Genomic DNA, 19,951 nt, shown 5'->3' on the forward strand with positions numbered 1-19,951 from the left:
CCAATCACTCCCTTCCTGGGCAAGCTCCTGGAGAAACTGGCCATCTCCCAGCTAAATCTCCACACTGAATCTGTTGGTTGTTTTCATGACCATCAGTCTGGCTTGAGAACTGCCAGAAGCATGGAAACTGCTCTCCTGAACATCCGTGAAGACCTGCTCTCCAACTTTGACTCTAACACACCATGTGTCCTCATCTTGCTTGATCTCTCATCTGCCTTTGACACTGTCAACCATGCCATCCTGCTTAATTGTCTCCATGTTAACCTAGGGATCACCGGTCAGACCCTGGAGTGGCTGACCTCCTTCCTCTCTGACCAACCCTCCCAGGTCCAACTTGGAACCTTCCTCTCCGCTATCTTCTTCTCTACATGTGAGGTCCCCCAGGGGTCTAACCTCTCTCCCTTGCTGTTCAACCAATACCTGGCACTCCTTGCCCACCACATTGCCGCTCTCGGCCCCAACTTTAAGTGCTATGCGGATGACACTCAGCTCATTTTCAGGCTACCTTCGGCCACCTCTTCTCCACCCCTCATCTCTGACTGTCTATCTTTTATCCAGGAGTGGTTTGCTGCCACTGACCTCTGCCTTAATGCCAGTAAGACTGAGATTCTCCTCATCAGCACACCCACTCCCTCCTTCCCTGTAGCTCTGGCGGCCTCTCTTGGCCCACTCCCCGCTTCCACCTGGAAGGCTAAAAACCTTGGGGTCATCTTCGACTCCACACTCTCTTTCTCGCCTCACATCTCTGATGTTTCTAAGAAATCACGCTACCAGCTGCACCTCCTCAGAGGTATTCTTCCTTTCCTCTCCTTCCTCCAGAAGGTCACTGTCTCTAGAGCTCTGGTTCTCTCTAAACTGGACTATTGCAACAACCTCTTTCTAAATCTGCATGCTTCCACTCTACGCCCTCTGCAACTCATCCAGAACAGGACTGTGAGACTTGTCCTCAAGCCCAGGGATCGTATCTCTCCAGGACTGAAATCTCTGCACTGGCTCCCGGTGGCTGCGAGGATTAAGTTCAAAACCCTCTGCATCGTCCACAAGGCCTTCTGGGGTCTAGGGCCTCAATACCTTCAACTCTCTCTTCCTAGATACCTTCCCTCCCAACTCTTCACTCATCCACCTCCAACTCCCTCAGGGTCAGTCGCTTCTCCAAGCAATGAGTTGGTGGCAGATCTCCCTCTTCGGCTGTTGCCTCCCTCTGGAACAGCCTCCCAGCCTCCCTAAAACTTGAGGAGAACCACCTGCGGTTCTGGAAGCACCTGAAAACCCTCCTCTTTACTTCTGCTTTCTCTCCCCCTCTTCCCTGCTAAAGTCCTGGCTGTTTCTGAAACTGCACTAGTTACCTGGCCACCCATTTTATCTCGGGCCCTAGCCAGAGTCAAGTTTCTTTCGTCCTAATTTAATAAGGTGTTTTACAATGGCGCAATCACATCAAAAATGATTCGTAAATCAGGCCCTCTGTCTCTCTCCATATTATGAAGATTTGCTGATGTCTATCACAATTTCCTAATTCCATTACCATGGAAAGGTCAAGCACATCCGTGTGTGTACCTATATGATCAGTTCGACGTTGTACAAGAAAATTAGACTATGCAATGTGCAAATTCTTCGAACTTTAAAAGTCTAACAATTGCTGCTAAAATGATTTACACCTAAACATTGTTCACACTGATAAAGTGCAATAATTTAGCAATGTTACTGTAGCAAATTAATTAATGTTCAAGTGAAGGCTCCCAAACAAGAAGAGGAAAGTGTTTGATCATGCACTGTCTGGAAGAGACGTATGTACACGTATAAGAGGGGATAGGAGGGAGATTTACCGGGAGGCAAATGGTTTGACCTACAGAGCCATAGGCCATTCTCCCAACCTGCCAAAGAGGGACTTTTTTGACCCAACGTGTTCCATTTTATTGATTTAGGGATATTATGAGACGGTAGTAACGGGAAAAATACTCGTAGTTTTGTACGCTCCCCTGATTATGATATGTGCACCATTTGCGACATGTGGCATTCCAAGGAAAAATGGATTTCCTCGAAATGTTATCTCCTATCTCCACACAGATAAATATGGAGGTAAAAGGGTAACAAACATTGCTTAATACAATAATTGTATCCTATAATTTAACTGTTGGACAATAGCTGGTGATAACATGGTCATCTCAAATGCCCATCTTTTCACCCTATCTACAATATAATGTACAAAATGGTTAACAATGGCCCTATTGTGAATTAGTTCACCTCGTACAGTAGTGGTATTGTCTCATACTGTACACCATCCATTTCTATCCCCCATAGAGGATGTAGAGGAGCAGCTGAAAGCCTCTGCAAGAAGTCCCACCCTTATTTTGCCTATATGTTGGAAACCAGAAATTGTGACATGCGCAATACCAGTAAGAGTACCTATATCGTGAAAAGCCTTTGAGACAAAGTATGCAAGTATGCAGTATGCCCTACGTGATGTATCCCCGGAAGGATGATGGTCTCCGAGGAGAGATTCCTGAGGAAATGTAAAAACATGGAAAGAAGAAGCTGGTGACATCACGAGAAATTAGTGTGATGCACTAAGAAGGATGACCAGAAAAGAGAATGCATAAACGGTATAGAGTCTGATGGCGAAGTGAAGAATTAAGAAGAAGGTCATGTGTGGAATGAAGATTTCACATGTGAAGAAGCCTTGCAGAAAGTGCATGTTGTTTTATAACTGTACAGATGCCGTAACGCAAGTAATCATAAGGCTGACTATACGTAGTGAATTGAATGCAGGTGGTGCCGCCTATATATATATATATATATATATATATATATATATATATATATATATATATATATATATGTATAGAATCTGGATATTTGATGCTATACGTTGTGTAAGCTCAACCCATGGAGAAAGGAGGATTGACAGCTGTGTGTCTGTTGTAGCAAAGAATAAACCTAGGCTCGAAGATGGACCAAAGGAAAACAGCTTGGCTTGGTGTCAAAGGGTAAGAGCAGCCAAAACTGGTTATCAGTCCTCAAAGAACAAGTAAGCATGAGAAGCCGAGGCGTCCCTTGTTAAGTTGTAAAGATAGAACATCTTGGGAGCCATGCTCTTCATTAAAGACAAGTAAATGCTACGAAATAGGCCGATTCATGGTCTCTGATCACGTGAGTCCAAGATGAGAATAGACGTGGGCATGCAAGCCTGAATCTTGATAAGAAGGTGTTCAGACTCCTTTATATTCCCTAAAATGAGAAGCTACTACAAGGCCAGTTTCAAAGACAATCTGAATGGTAGACGCCATGAGTGATGAGAGAGGATGGGCTAATTGGGTGAGGAGGTACGGTCATGTCCACCCACCAGCACATGGGGTACCAGCGTACGTGCTGCTAGAGAATCAAATGTTCCACAAGGGTACAATCATGCCAACCAATTGTAGAAGGCCACATAACAAAGAGCCTTATAGTTTGAGAGCCAATGAGGTGTTCTGTTACTAATCACAGTCGAGGATGACTTGCACTATGACTTGCACTAAGGGAGGGCATAAGTTGCCCACCTGACTATAGAGACCCAATCACAATCTTATCCCATATGGAAAGTATACTTAGGTGTTCCCCTTGAACAAATCACGATCTCACGTAGATTTTTGTAGTTTGGCACGTAGTATGACATCACGTATGACATGTTTTTGCTATAAAAGTGTAATTTTTTATGAAATGTGTTGAAATCGTGCTGTGCGACATCTGTTGATATCCAATATACTCCCTGTTTTAGATAATTGATATTAAAACAGAGCATTTCTGCCAACTTCCTGAGTCAGTTGTCTTGTTTGGTGTGAGAGTTATTCTCCATTCCATCCATCGTACGATGTGTTACCTTACTTATAAGACCATAAGAGTTCAAGGGTTTGAAGTGAATGTTAAAAAAATGTAAAAATGCATTTTTTAAAGATGCAGCATGTGTATTCTCAGAAATGCAATATTTCAGAAGATGTTCACTTGTTACCAACCCAATGACAGTACTGACACAATCAGGTATGGAATATCAAGTGCCATTTTTAGATATTTTCTCTAGAATAATCACCTCTTGCATTATCCCTATCATCCCCTCGTTTGTCCTTTACCTTTCCTTTCCCTTCACTTTTATGACTACACTGAGTTTCCACCAACAGAAAATTAAAGCGAAGCGAACAAAATAATGCAGGCAAGAATGAAGCCACAGCAAGAAGTCAATGTTCAAATATAACAACACATTAAACAAATAATGTTGGTGTAGTAAAATACTTCTTTCCATTTATAACTGTATGATTTCTGCTCAACATTATCATAAAAGAAAGTCTCATCATTTAGGAATTTGTTCTCTCCATCTTCCGCCCCCACCTTGAAGTCTATGGGGCCGATTCATGGCTATGTGCGCAGAAATCCTACAAGAAGGACACTGTGCGAGCCTGTGCTCAGAATAAAAAATGTGCACTTAACATTTTCATGGAATTATTTGCGCATAGTAACCATTTTCACAAGTCGCACCCGGAACGCCCCCGAAACCCCAAAATGTAAAGCAAAAACTGCCAGATCAGCTACCTCATGCACCCTTCAAACAGTTTGTGTGATACCCAACAAGCAGACCTGCATATCGGGGACCATGCCCAGGTTCCCCTGTCACCGTTCCTGGCCCCCTGACTACGTGCATATAAAAAATCGTAACTCAGTCTAAAAGCGAAGATTCTGTGTGTGAAACCCCCATAGACCGATCCTGCACCCCACTTCACTGTTACGTGCACCCCAAAGTTACATCAGAACCCCAGTTGAGTACACACACCTTGAAATCTGACATGCAACTCCACCTCCATACTGCAAATCCTACACGCAAGTGTACTTACACCTGCCTTCGGGTGGACTCTATGTGTGTGGGGACACAGAAGCACCAGCACTGTTGTTAACGATGCCGGTTCTTCCGTGGTGGTTTTACCTACCATAAACACTGTGCCCTGCAGGGTCAGACTTGTCATGCACATCAGCTCTGGCGGGCAAACCCGTAGTTTGCAGCCCAAATACAAGCGTGCGGGTGAGCTTACCCATACTCTTATTCCCGTTTCGGCAAATTCCGCATGAGGCCCATTGTCAGGCGGGAGAGAGAGGATTAGTTCTGACATTGAAAAGAAAGATTTTAGTAGGATGTTTGCTGAAGGGAACATTCTCCAGACGTGGCTTGTTCAGATTATTCAGGCACATGACTGTTAGGAACATGCCAACTGTCTCATTCGCTTATGTGCTAAGCTTTGGTCCTCATTACATAAGCTTGTTAAATTGCGGGCAAAAGACTCTCATGTGATTGCTGAATTACAGTGTGATTTGACGGTGATGTGTGAGCAAATGTTGCAGTTGGAAGGAACATTGAAACAGAGTGGTCTCTGCCTGCAGGCCCAATGTGATGATGTAAGTGCACGATTGGCAAAGAAAGAGAAACCCTTTTCAGAAAGTGAGGAAGAGTTAATGCATTTATAATCTGTTTTGGATAGTGTTAAAAAAAGATAGGGAGATAGCACTTACAGAAGTTCAAGCAATCTGAAGGGTGGTAGTCAAACAACCAAAGAACTTCAGGCAATGGAAGATGATATTTTTAGACTGATGGATGAGAATGATAGAAGGGTCCACACAGTTGATCATTACAAAATTCAAATTAGTGCAAATGCAGGGAGAATTTGTTCAGTTTAGAATAGAAAATTCTGCACTTTATGGTGAAACTCAGGATCTCCAAGCACAGTGAAGTAAGGATAGGCAGCAAAATGCAGGTGTCAGGAGTGATAAAAAGTACAGAGCTGTTCATGCCTTGTGAGCAGAAGGGCATTTACCTTGTTGAGACTGAATGCAGTCACAATCAGAGAATTGTGCCAGCTGTTGTTCAGTTGGCAGGAGCAGGCCACGCCCCAATGCTGGAAGCTGAGCCTGCCTACCTAGATAAACCATCGGACAATGCACTAAAAATAATGAAGTCTATCAAGACTCTAATCAGAACATTCAAAAAAGATTCAGGCATTTCCATCGGCGATCACCTGGAGAGTGTAACAGACATTTTTCAGACACTTGTTATACCCCAGGCCCAATACAGTAGGTATTTGCATCTTACAATGGACCCTGTTTCTGCTAGTTTTGTAAGAGGTTTAAATGAGCAGAAAAATCTATCAAGTCAGGACTTGAAAGAGAGATTAGGAAACCATTTTCTGCATACCATTCTATTCAAAATGCTGTGAAGGCTGTGACTAGCATGACTCAATTTAATGTGTCACCACGCCAATTTTTGCAAAATTTAAAAATAGCATTCTCACGTTTTGATGTGGCATATGACCCTAATTCAATAGAATTCAAGACCACTTACTTTTATGGATTGAAGTGGGATATAGTTTCTCAACTCGCCTGGGACTTTTATTGAGATAAAACCTTAGAATGGATCATTGAACAAGCCACTAAAATCTATGAAATAATCTCTCATGGGAAGGAAGGTGTTAGGAGTAAGGAACCCACCAAACATCAAACTAAAGAATATTCTCCTGCAATTCTATAGGTGAAATGTGGAAAGATGCCATTAGAGACAGCACAAATTCAAATAAGGAATGACACACCACATAATCAGAGGGGTGTGGCCATGCAAGGGAAGGTAACAACACACCAAACACATGCGTTCCAATCCCTAGATCCTTGTGACAGAAACTCATCCATCAGTCCTCGTTCTCTTGGTGATTCACCCAAGGTCGGATTTCGCTAGGATATGTCAGGAGCAAATAACACTCAGATTCAGATGTATAGCGGACCATATCAGGCCTTGTGGGGGGGGTGCAGAATAGATTTGACCCTGACACAATGATATATGGCAATCAGGCAAGACCAAGTTATGTATATAGGTTTATCAACAATATAGGCCCACAGAGGGAACAATTTTAGCCAAGTGACAGGCAGAATGTAAACTCAGTAACTCGTCACTATGCTCAATCCTCTCCACAGGTTATATAGGAGCAAATTTCTTTAAGAGACTGTCACCCCTTATTGATGGGGTAAATGGGGTAGTAAAAAGGTAGTAAGCCAGATCAATACTGTAAAAAAATGCCACATCATTGCTAGATCTGACAGTGCAGTTAAGTGTATCTTCAAAATTGCTGTGTGCCTAATGTCACTGTCATCCTCATGTGCTAGGGTGAAAAGCAACAAGAAAAAGAGAAACAATCTTTAGAGATTTATTTGGACCCCAAGACAAAACTGGCAGACACAGATAGATGAAAACGCATTGTGATTCTATCTATGTGAGGAACACTTCAAACCAAACATTGCTTCAGAGTCAGATAGATAAAAAAATATATATATCAACAATTGCAGAAATGCACATGAAAGAAGGTCAGGCCTGGATTGCTGTGCATGTGAATGGGCATCCAGAAATGAATGAAGAAGTGTTGGACGTAGAGAAGCAAAAGCATTTAATTGATGAGAATGTGTTTAAACAGATGTTTGACAGAGAAGAGATACCAAGTTTTACAATAAAAAAAAATCAACACATCTTTGGTTTGTATGGCCCTGAATTAGGTCAAAGAATTGAGGGAAGATGCATGTTGAGAGTCACAATTGGTTCCTAAAGTATTGATCACGGGTTATGGATTGTAAGCAGGACCAGAAATAAATTCTGTTTGGGAAATGACATCATGCACAGAATATGTATGGTTTTAGATTTCTTGAATCAAAGGTTTTGGTATTGGCTGGGTGGAGCAGCACCTCAGTTTGAGAACAAAAGCCAAGCATTTTATTGTGCCCAAATGATGCCATATGCAACTGAGCTTCAGGTAAAGAAGGATGTCACTATTCCTGCTTTGACCAGGAAAGTTGCTATAGCATTTAAGTACAGGAAGGGACAGCAGATACAAGGTCCTGATGCATTTGTGTGCCTCAATGAATCCATGAGAAAGCAAAGGATAGAATGTGAATATACACCATTAGTAGAGATTGGGAATCACCCCATTCGATTACTGTTGAATAATAATGGGTGCCAAGACAAGAAAATACAGCATTACGGATGGCAGTGCAGGAATCACACTACACTGCTGATCGAAATAACCCAGTGGTCGGGAACATCCATGAAAGCTATTTCACTTCACAATGTGAGTTTACTGAATCACTGGACTCTAAACCAAAGAGGAATTTCAGGGTTCAGTCTATTTACCCTTATGAATCAAAAAATGTGATTTGCTGCCATAAGGTTAATTGCATCCTATTTAAAGTGGTTGAATCTAAAAAGGAAGAACAAAACATTTAAATGTAGCAACTTGAACAGGAAGCTAATGTGTCAGATTATTTGAGGGTGGTAGCTCTCCTAAGAGACACTGCTGCACAACTAGAGGAAAGCACAGATGTCCTTCCTTTGGAGGACTTTCCAGAATTCTCTAAGATAGTAGAAGAGCACATTCATGCTGGAGATGTGTGCACAGATGAAGATGAAAGACATCAGTTGAGGAAGATATTCATGGAGTTCAAGGAGGTATTTGCTGAAAACTTCTAGGATTGTGGGCTTACTGATTTGTATGTTGATACAATGTCAAAAGGATATGGTAGGCCGCTAGTATGTGTGCAACAATATAGGCTACCCTTGGCCTGTCTGCAATCCCTAGCAAAAATAATAAATAATAACACATTTTGAATGCAGAGGAATCATTATGTCTATCCACAATACTTCAAATACTCCCATATTTGGTGTGCTAAAACCTACAGTGGTCATTGGTGCTTGTGTGCAAACTTGAGAGAATTAAACAAGAGAGTACCCCGTCAAGGTGGCCACTTCAATTTGTTGATCAGAGCCTTGCTCAGGTTCAAGTGTCAAAGGTATTTACCATTTTGGATCTTACAGCAGGGTACTGGTGTGTGCACTAGCTGAAGATATACACAATCTATTTGCCTACTCTTTTAATTCGATTGCAGTATGCATGGAATAGGACCCTTTTTGGGTATATCAGTAGCCGGAGCGAGTTTGGCATATACCAGAGCAAAGCACTCCCAGATGCATCTGAGGGGGGATCTGTGATTTATGTGGATACTGTACTAATCAAGAATGAAGACTTAAAAAGTCACTTCAATTAAATTAAATTAGACATGTACTCAGTCAGTTACAAAAGGCCAGGGAAAAGGTATAATTACAGGAAGAGCAGTGGTGTAGAAAAAAAAGCATGGATTAAACCCACAACGAAAATGGTTGGGGCTATTCAGAAATTAAAATATCCCACCAATCTGAAGGGTCTAAAGAGTTTGTTAGGAATGACAATTAACAACAGAAAATTGATTGAAGATTATGCAGAAATTAAACAGCCATTGACTAAATTACTGAAGCAAGTGGTACCCTGGAAATGGAGATAGGAATAATGTGAGGAGGTGGCCAAGTAAAACATCTGTTTGATAAAGGCCCATGTTCAGTTTATCCAATAAAGGATTTCTTCATAGAGATAGGATTCACAGATCAATGAATGTCAAAAGTTTTATATAAAAGAAAACATGTTGCAAATAACAAAGCCATTAAATATGCCAGCAAAGCATTGTCACAGGTAGAAACTAAATTTGGCAAATGTGAAAAGGCAATTTTGACCACTGTCTGGGAATTACAACATGTCCACTCCATTATTCAAGGGTAGCGGGTAATTGTTGAGACAAGTTGTCAGCCTCTGCAATTTTTACAACGTAAAAGAATCATATCAGGGAATTTGGCCAAATCAAGAATCACCTCATGGACCTTGACATTGCAATAATTCCAAGTGGAAGTGAGCTATGGACAGAATAAAAGAGCCTTGTTTCTCAGGGGCTGGTAGATTTACATGATTGTGCAGCTGTCTGTGCCTCTGATGACACAGAGCTAGAATAGAAACTAATTTGACCGAATTTCAGCAATCTCTACACAAGGCATTCAATGAAGAAACATGCAGGAATCTCCCACCTGTATATGTGGATGGATGTGCCACGTGGGTGGTGAATCTGAACAATAATGTGTGGAAGGAATAGGGAGTTGGCAGATCAGGTGTAATGGCATCCAAAGAGTAAGCATGAAGTTAGGCTCCAAACAAGTTGCAGAATTGGCTGCCATCTATAAAGCAATATCCACAGCAGAAGAAAATAAATGAAAAGAAATAGTTTTAGGTACTGAGTCTGATTATGCCCAAAATAGTTTTGTGGAATATTTACCTCAGTGGAAATTGAGAGGAATGGTCACATATAACAAGAAGCCACTTAAACATAGTAAAATGATTCAAGCCGTAAACTGGTTTCAGAGAATGACATGATCACTCACTGGAGGATAATATGGGGACATCTGAAAACACCAGGAGAAGACAAAGAAGGGAATGACAAGGCAGACCGTTAGCCAAGATTGGGGCAAAGATGGGGGGAGTTATTTGCTATTGATAACCTTCTTGGTGAAATCCAAGTAGATGCAATAACCTCCTCCAAATCTCAGGGAACAGTTGATTAGCCTGTGGCACAGTGAGTTTTGTTACCCCTATTCAGGATTTCAACAAGGCACAAAAAGAAGATCCTATTTTAGGTCTACTCTATAAACATATATTAGATGCAGAGAAAAATCCTCTGACTGATAGGGACTGTAAAGGGAGAGAAAAGTTGAGGGTGTTGCTAAGGAACAGGAAAAGAATTTGACTACAGGATGGGCTGATAATATTGGAGTCCTTGTCAAGCCAAATCCAGTGGGTGGTACCTTTGTCAGGGATTGATGCTACATAACTGCGGGTCACAAAGTGTCCCATAAAACATTAGACATTTTAAAATAATATGCTTATTGGCCGCACATGTCCCAAGATGTAGAGCTCAATACTAGAGGATTTTTGTTGTTGTTGTTGCACAGTTTCAACCTACTCCTCCAACACATGGGGTACCTTTAATGAAGAGGTCTGACACTTCCTTGGTCAGATTTACAATTTAACTTGCTTGGTCCTGTTAAAAAATCAGCACAGGGAAACATATATACGCTAACAGTCACTTTTAATACCTAAGTGGTTAGAGTTCATCCCTGCACTGACTGCAGTACGCAAACAGCAGCCACATTGTTGTTGGTGAATCATATTTTCTCTAGGTTTGCTTTGCCTGAAAGAAGAGAATCTGACTGTGGAAGTAATTTCACCAGTGCAGTGACAACCAAGATGTGGAAAATTTTGGTAGTGAAAAGGAAACTGCACATTTCCTATTGGCCTTCGTCTTCTGGTAGTGGGGAACATTGTAATAGATCAATCATGGATATTTTGATAAGGTTTGTAGCTGAAGCAGGATCCAGTTGGGATTTGTGATTCCCTCTTATCCTAATGGCTATCACATAAACACCATCAAAGCCCACAACCCTCAGTCCACACAAATTCATGGCAGGCAGAATATTGTTTTGCCACAATATTTATTATATCGGACCAACAAACAGGTTCTGGTAAATGCAGCCACAATTCATGAATATGTGAAGAGCAGAGAAAGCATTTGCAGCATGAATTTGCATTTGTGCAGTGGAATCTGGAATGAGACGCTGACAATGCAAAATCATACTATGATAATAAGTGAGAGAGTATGAAGTAGGTGATCAGGTGTTTGCATTTGAGTTTGAAAAAGGTAAATAAAAATATGACACATTTCTAGCATCCTGGCGTGGCCCACACAAAATTGTGGACAAGGTTTCACCTGTGGTCTTCCGAATTATGGTAAAGGAAGGAGATTTGGCTGTGGAACAATGTGTCCATGTTAACCGAAACATGAGGTGAAAAGGCTAGAACAGGCTGGTGAATCTAGTAGCGAGGGAAAGGTGTAATTGTAATCTGAAAGCAAAGCTTTGAATGGGTTCACTGTAACAGGTAAATAGATACACCTTAGCAGGTAATTAGGATTGAATGCAATTATTAAGTTAAGGGGTGTGTGTGAGATAATGGATTTGATGTGTGAAAATAAGTAAAATAAATAAAAAAAGGAAAATGTACAAATATTTAGTCTTGTAAAATAGTTTTTTAAGGTCAATGATAAGTAGTATCCATTTTGGCTTCCAAATGGGTGGAACAAATGGGGGATGTGTTTTAATTGTATGTATTCATTATAAAACTGCTTTCAGAAAGTTGGAGAGGGAGCTGTTTATATGCTATTTAACACAGACCTTTGTTTGAAAATAAGGTGTTACATAATGTATTTGTACATTGTATAATACAAAATATGTATTCCATGTTGTGAAGGGAAATGGAGCAATGGCAATAAAAAAAGCATTTTTCTTTATACTTAATCTGTCTATTTCTCTTCTGATTTAAATAGTAACCGTTTCCCTCACCAGTGCTCCTGGAGCTGGGCATCATCACAGGGGACCCTTGAAGACCCTGGATGAACGGGAGTCCACACACTCAATGGACCAAAACCCCCCTGGACCGAAGAAGGGGGGAAGATAAGCGACTGGTGATCATGAAAGAAACCCCACATATAGAAAGTGAAGATATACTTCCACATCTAAGAAAATGTGGCATGGACACAGGCCTTCTGGTGATCAGGGTCACTTTCCAAAGCTGCCAGGGCCAGCTTTTAGGCCCTGTGATGGATCTGCCACCACTAGTTTAACGGAGTTACCTTTTTGCAAGCGATTGTAAGCATTCCGCTTTATCCTTATATTAATCTATCCATGCCTCACAAAACATTTAAGATGGAAACTTTCCTTTGCAGCGAGTCATCCTTCAACACAGACATTGATTTCAACGTATTTATCTCTATGATTTGACTGCTACTGGCATCTATTCCTAAAATAGACAGCAATTATTGAAAACGTGGCCAAATAATGCAAGGTTTTTTAATTAATTTTAGCAAAAGGACTTGGTGTTATTTGTGTTTTGGTGATTCATTTATAAAAAATAAAAAATATACAAAAAAGATTATCAGTATAGAAAAATGATTATAAATAAAAAAAGATAATCAAAGAAGAACATGTTTATAAAAAAGATAGATTATCAAAAGAAAAACATCATATCATATGTAATAATCATAATTGTAAACAACATTACATCTGGAACATGTAAACCTGTGAATGGAGATGTTGTGAAAAATAACAGATCATTCCTAAGTTAAAAAAATGAAAAATGTTTCTATTCTTACTAATGCACCCAAGATCACATGGATTGATGGAGTGGTGTAGCTGGGATTTTTGTTGTTTCTACATAGGCTCTTTGACTTTAGGCTCTACAGAAACAAAAGGGGGAGATATGTAAGAGATAAATGTGGTGCGAATTTCAACTATGCTGAGAATTTCACTGAAAACCCAGACTCCTGCAGAAAGTGGATGTCAGTGCGCAGTTAGTTCTGGTGTGTACTGAAGCATGTGTCCGTGGCTTAGCGCTGATGTGAGACAGTTGTGAATTAATGAAAAACAAAGAAAGGGTAGCTTGAATTGGTCACACAGCATTGCAACATGGGGTAAAAGGAGTGTAGGAAATGATACTAACAGTAAACCCTAACGTGCTTACTAATTATTAACACCCGCTCCTGTGGGATGTTTTCATCCACGCATCCAAGCCTTACCACATCATTGTGCATTACTGACATGGGAAACATCGTAATGGGCGCCGAAATCATGCTGCTCGCCAGGGATCATCCAATAATGCACAGTGAAAACCTGACAGATAGGCCTCTGTCAGTGTTAATACAGGAGACCATTGCCAGACCCCATCCTTTGGCTGCACACAGAGCACAATCAGTGCAAAGGAATATAGTGCTGGTCAAAATCCAATTTAATTGATGTCAAAAAATGCCAAAATCATGGCTCACAGAATCACTAAAAAGGTCCCACCTTTTTGTTGGGGGGTCAACATCATTCTCCCGCAAGAATCTACATGAATCTGAGGTCCACAGAAGTGCATCTATATTTGAACAAAGTATAATTTGACGACTGCTTACTGGTAAGGCAGTTGTCAAAAATGGCTGCAATACCGGTGCTTGACACTAACCAGCGCTAGCGATCTAAATTCTAACAGGAGACCTGTATTTCAGAAGCTAAACAGCATCCTAAGTTAGCTGAGACTTCAAAAGGCTTGTTGGCCAATGATAATTCTTAACACCTACTCTTCCCAGGCCCTACACCAACAGCACAGGATATAACAGGGTCCTGTTGATTAAAAGGGGAGGAGAGTTTCCCTGCAGCCTGGAGGAAAGAGACAATGGATGCCTTCAGCTGAATAGAATATGCTGATTTCGGGTGTAAACTGTCAACACTGCTCTGGGAAAGGCAAGACACATGATCTCTGAGTCAAGCCAAGTTCCCGGGGGCAGGGGCAAACAAATGGGTGTACTGAATTGAGAGCAAATGTATGTTATATTAAATTGCTTATAAAATATTGTATCAAGCTGACAGAAATGTACAATTTGGGGATTCTTAATATGAAAAATTCACTCACAGTTGAAGACGAAGTTGGACGGTGTGGGATGTTCTGAGGCAAAACCCTGGATTTATTGATATTGTAGACACTGTGTTTATGCTAGGACAATGCAAACTTACAGTAATATGCACAGAGAGGGGGGGTGTACCTCCGTGGAAGATTTGATGAAAAACCAATATGGCATAACCCACTAAAAGCGCAAAATGTTGTCGTTTCTGAACCCAAGCTCGTAGAAACATGTGCCTTGAACCGAACTGTACCTTAAGCAATCTGTGATGTGTACATGTAATTTCAACAACTTGTGTATCTGGGAAATATGTGTTTTGGGTAAAATTGATTTTCTATAAGAAACCAAAGGGGAGTGTTCAGTCCTTAAAGCCATAAAAATGATACCTGATGACGCAGGATGACTCACTACTCCATTATCCTATCAGAGGACAGTAAATCCTTTAACCTATCAGAACCCTTAGTGGGTTGGGCATAGAAAGTCAGCCTTCCCACCCACTTTCAAAAGACATAAAAAGAACCACTGAAAGCCAGATAGGACTGCTCTTTCCACTTTCTTGCGCAGCACATTGCCGGACCAGACAATATGCAGAAGGACCATAGACTCCAGATAGACTCCAGAACTTGAAGCAGAGAGGCCTGAACCAAAAGCTGAATCCTTCTCAGCAGGCCTCAGAATCCAGCAACCTAACTAAACTATTCGACAGCCGGGCTGTGCTGTTTGCTTCTGGCCCAGAACCAGTGCCAGAACCGAGATCCAGAGAAAGCAGAGCTGTATCCAGATCCGTTAGGTCCAGTTCAAGAGGCCGACCAGACCAGACCGCTGTGCAGTGCCGGTAGCAGACCAGACTGCTCTGCAGTGCCGATAGCAGACCCAGACTAGACGCTGTGAGCAGAACCAGTGGCAAAGACCATTCCGTGGCGAGAGTGCAATCCAAGGCAACTTCTGGTACAACAACTAGGAGTGAGTATCCAGCCAGATCTGTACAGAACCAATCTCTTAGTTTAAAATAATCTTATCGTTTCCATTTCAACCTGTCCCTAACTGCATAGAAATCGTGTGTCCATTCTGTGATTTCCAACCTGTCATAGCGAAATTGTCATTTTGAAATCTTGATTTTATTTCTGAAAATCTACCTTAACAAAAACGTCTGTATCTTTTGAACCGTATGCCCTAGAAGTGAGATTTAACTTTCATTTTAAAGCTAAGAACCTAAGCTTTCCGACGAACCTAATGGACACACATTATAATTTTTCCGTAATCACGATCGACGCATTCGGAAAATGTGCCGCGAATTGCAAACTGGCTCAATTTCACCACTTGTAAAAATAGCTGCTTCTTGCTTTCCACTGCTGAAATTCGTTTTCACTCTGATAATCATTCCTGAATGTTGACCTGAACTAATTCAAAGTAGCTATCACCTACCCTGAATCTCCTATAGGAAATGAAAATCATTTTTTGCATATTTTTCACTTCATTGCAAATCACATGTAAAGGTATTTTTGACTGTTTAAAAGCATACCGGTTGCTCTAAGCTTGCTAGGGGAGAACTGAACTGCTTTTGATTGTATTCCTGAAAACCTGCGTGCCCTCATTTCCATCTCTTCATATTGCATAGGGGGGAGTGAGTTGTCATAAAGAAAAAAGTGATCATCTTATCTATTGTTGAAACCATATCAATTTATTTCTGTGCTGCATTCTTTCCATCATTGCTTTTCATTGAAACAATACAACGTATTCTCTGCTACCTTATCCATTCTATACCAACTCCTACGTAAATAAAGAATTTTGCTACTATAAGATTATCCATTGTTGATCACTGTCATATTCATAAGAGTGCTATCAAATATTAATTTATTCATAAAAGTGTGATATATATATTGTTTAATTTTTCAAATAAATCTTTTACTTTGCAAAACAAACCTACTTCTTGGCTCAGTGAGGTCAGGGGGATTCAAAGAGAGGGGCGTTATATAAGGGTTCATCATCCAGATTTATGAACTTGTCATAAAAATATATAAATAAGGGCTTCCATTGGGCATCCCAGACTAGGCATTGACGTAGTTTGAGTGCTGAATTGAAGTCACTTACAAAGTGGGGGCTCGTAACGGGACGTCTGTATTAGAGCTAGCACTTGTGCAGCTTAATACAGTGTGCTAACTGACAGGATACATAAACCCTGTTGGATCAACACGCTGTGTTACGCTGTAAAAGCACTCCTCAAAGAAACGCTCTAAGGAAACGGTCTGTTTTGCAAAATAAAATACTAACTTCTGTAAGTCAGATAGGAAATCAATTTCCAGAATGACGACACTAGTAGACATCAAAATAGCCAGAGAGCACCTCTTACATAAGCTATTTGTGAGAGGCGAGTGGACGGAACAGGATCAGACGGTGTGGTTGCAGGCAATCACACCCCAGATCACTGCAACAGGGTCAGACACATGCAGAGATCAGGGTCCCTTAAATGTGGCCCTGAGTGAACTATACATGGCCCCTAAAGCCAAAGATGAGCACAACAAGATTGCCAGGATAGCGGCATAGTTATATTTATATATGGGAACCATACAGGACAAATGTGCTGAAGGCCAAGATCTGGCAAACAGGCAACTGATGGCATTAGAGAAGGCCCAATCTGACCTGGACTCTTCTGAGCAGAGGCTGCACAGGAGCCAGGAGTCAGAAAATGATAGTAGACAGTATCTCATGAAAATAAAAAAGGATATGGGTATCCTGCAACAGGAAAAGGCAGACCAGGATATCAGATTTCTGGCCTTGCAGAAGGAGTAGCAAGAAGGTTTGGACTCCCTACTGCAGAGCCATCAAAAGCTGGGGCAACAGATAGATTTCAACAGGGCATGCACAAAGCAGGTAGCCACCGTGCAAAGCCAATTCGATAGAGAAAAAGAGGAGAGCAATACATTGATTTTGGAAGAACTGGATACCAAAGCAGAGTTGATGAAGAGCGCCAGAAAGCTGGTGCCCTTCAAAGGCAGAGGGACGACCTGGCGGCACAGATGCAGGCTCTTACTCAGGAAAGTGATACCTTAGTCCAGGAAGTCTGCCACTTAAAAAAGAAAATGGAAGAAAAGCACCTGGCACTCCAGGGACTGGGTGACCTCGAAAAAGAGCATCAGAACTTGTTAGAGCACACCAGGAGGGTGGAAGATGCTCTGGCAAGAAAGGAGCAGGCCAGTATGACGGTACCCAGGAGGTAACCCTTCTGCAGCAAAGACTGGCCCAGTACTCCAAAAACTAACCAAAAAGCACAGAGAGAGAATGAGGCTCTCTGCCAGCACAATGATAGGCTCCAGCAACAGGTGGCCATGCAGGAGAGAATGATAGAGTCTAGTAAGGCCTTGATTGAGGAACTGAAAGCACAGGCTCTGGCGTGGCCACATGGAGCAGGGGCTGACAGAGATGAGGTTCGCTGGGAAAGGGAAACACCTGAGCATAACCTCAAGAGCCCTAGTACCAGAGGCCTTCATCTCTCCCAGTCCTTGGACTCTGTCACCTCCATGTCCCATGGTGCATGGAGATGGCAGATTACTATCCAGCCAAAAGTATGGGGCTCATAGGCCAGTACCTCCCAGGAATGGATGGGTGGGCATCCAGGTATGGGCACCCAAGTACAGCGCAATTTAGTGGGGAACCCCCGGATCGGAGGCCCTCTAAGGGCATTCTGAAAACCTCTGCCCAGTTAAGTCAGTTGGGGGTACCCAGCAAATCCGGGCGGCAAGGCTCCTCCGCGCGTCCCAGGACACAAGAGACTAGGTCCCCACATTCTGCCAGCCATTCCCAGGCTCGCAGAATTCGGGAAAACCTTGAAGATCAGACAGGCACCTCTGGGAGCAGTGCTTCTGAGTCAGAGGATGAATGGACCAGGGTTACCCGAACCAAGAAGGCCAATAAGGCAAAAAAGGCCTTGCTTAAGGACCCCTTAAAACAAATTAAGGCAATAAGGAGTGTCATCACGCCTTATCACAAGAACGCCAAGTATTCTGTGTGGGAACACTTGGAGCTCTTTGAGCAAATGATGGAGACTTTCCATTTGAAAGATAGCAGTAGCTGCATGCAGTACGTCAAATGGACATTCTCCCCAGAATACTCCAGTGTCTTTGCGGGGCTGGAGGACCAAAACCTTTCAAGATGGTCCACATATAGGGCGGCCATCTTGAAACACTTTTCTGTTCACCGGAACCCCCAAGAGGCTCGCAAGGCAGCCTACAATTTGCAATGTGGGGAGGATCAGGCACCACAAGAATTTGTGCAGGAGTTGAAGCGTGCCTTTGCGCAGACTACCAAAAGGGTGCGCATGGACAGCAAAGAATTTGTTAACACTTTTTTCCATGCCTTGCCCAAATACATCATGACCCAGCTAGTGAGAGATTTTCATGAGAAAAGGTTGCTAGACTTGGTCATTGAACAGGCCACACAAATCTATGAGGTGCACCCCAAAGAAAATAAAAGTAATGCGCAGAAAAGCCCCAAACCGACCAGCACCCCTGCTGCTGCCAAGGTGGCAGAGGTAAAGGTTGCCCCCGTTTTAGATTTGGAGATGGGGGGGGCCTAAAAACTTGCCTGCACAGAATAATTCCAAGCCAAGAAGGCCCTCGGGCCAATCACAGACAGGGAGTCAAGGAGGAAGTCCCACAAATAGGGTCCCTCACTAACCTGACTATGTAAGTCCCCGCTACAAGGGAAACCAACCCATCCTGGGTTATGTGTGGACTCCTCCAGCCCAAGGGGGGGATCAAGCCAAGCACCTAACCCAGGGAACTTCACTCCTAACTTCCCCCAGGAGGGCAGAAATTCCCCAAATCCTGGGAAGAACGTTTTCCCCAGGTATCCACCCAACTTCCAGCCCCAAAATCATCCATCCTTCTTTCCTCACTTCCCTGAGCCCAGACCACCTAATCTGAGAGAGGGGAGGCCAAGGGTGAAGGGGTACCCACATCTTCCCAACCCGAGGTACTACCAGAGAAGGGATAGCTACCCTTCCCGGGATCAGCCCAGGGGGAAAACAGAACCCCGAATCAGCCTGAGCGGGTTTCACAGTTAGAGCGCCAGGTCCAAAATATGGCACAGGAGCTGGGTCGCGTGCTGAGGGCTCAGCAGAACCCCCAGATGAGCATGCCGGCGCAGAATGCCCCAAACTCTGGGCCTGGTGCTCCAGAACAATGACAGGGACAGCACCCCGATAACCCGCCAGTTTCCAGGGAAGAGGCACAAGGGGAAGGGGGGGTGTAAATCCTTGGAGGAAGCATCCTTCCCCACTTGTAAACAGCCCCTGGAAACCCATGAACTGGAAACAAAATCTCCTACCCCTGAAAGTCTGCCACCCAAGGAGCAGAGAGGAGGTAGGAGAAACAAAGGACCCAAACGGACTCACTTTGAGGGGGAGGTACAGATCTTCCAATTTGAGGGAGAGGAATCCTTAGAGGATCCTGGGAAAAGGATCTTCTCCTTCAGAGACGGGGAACTCCTCCCAAGGAAAATTGGGTCCTAAGCGATTCACAGACAGACTGGGAAGATGTGGGGACTGAGCTAGCGCGGC

This window comes from Ambystoma mexicanum, chromosome 2p (genome assembly GCF_040938575.1).
Source record: "Ambystoma mexicanum isolate Mex_15411 chromosome 2p, UKY_AmexF1_1, whole genome shotgun sequence".
Classification (NCBI taxonomy): domain Eukaryota; kingdom Metazoa; phylum Chordata; class Amphibia; order Caudata; family Ambystomatidae; genus Ambystoma; species Ambystoma mexicanum.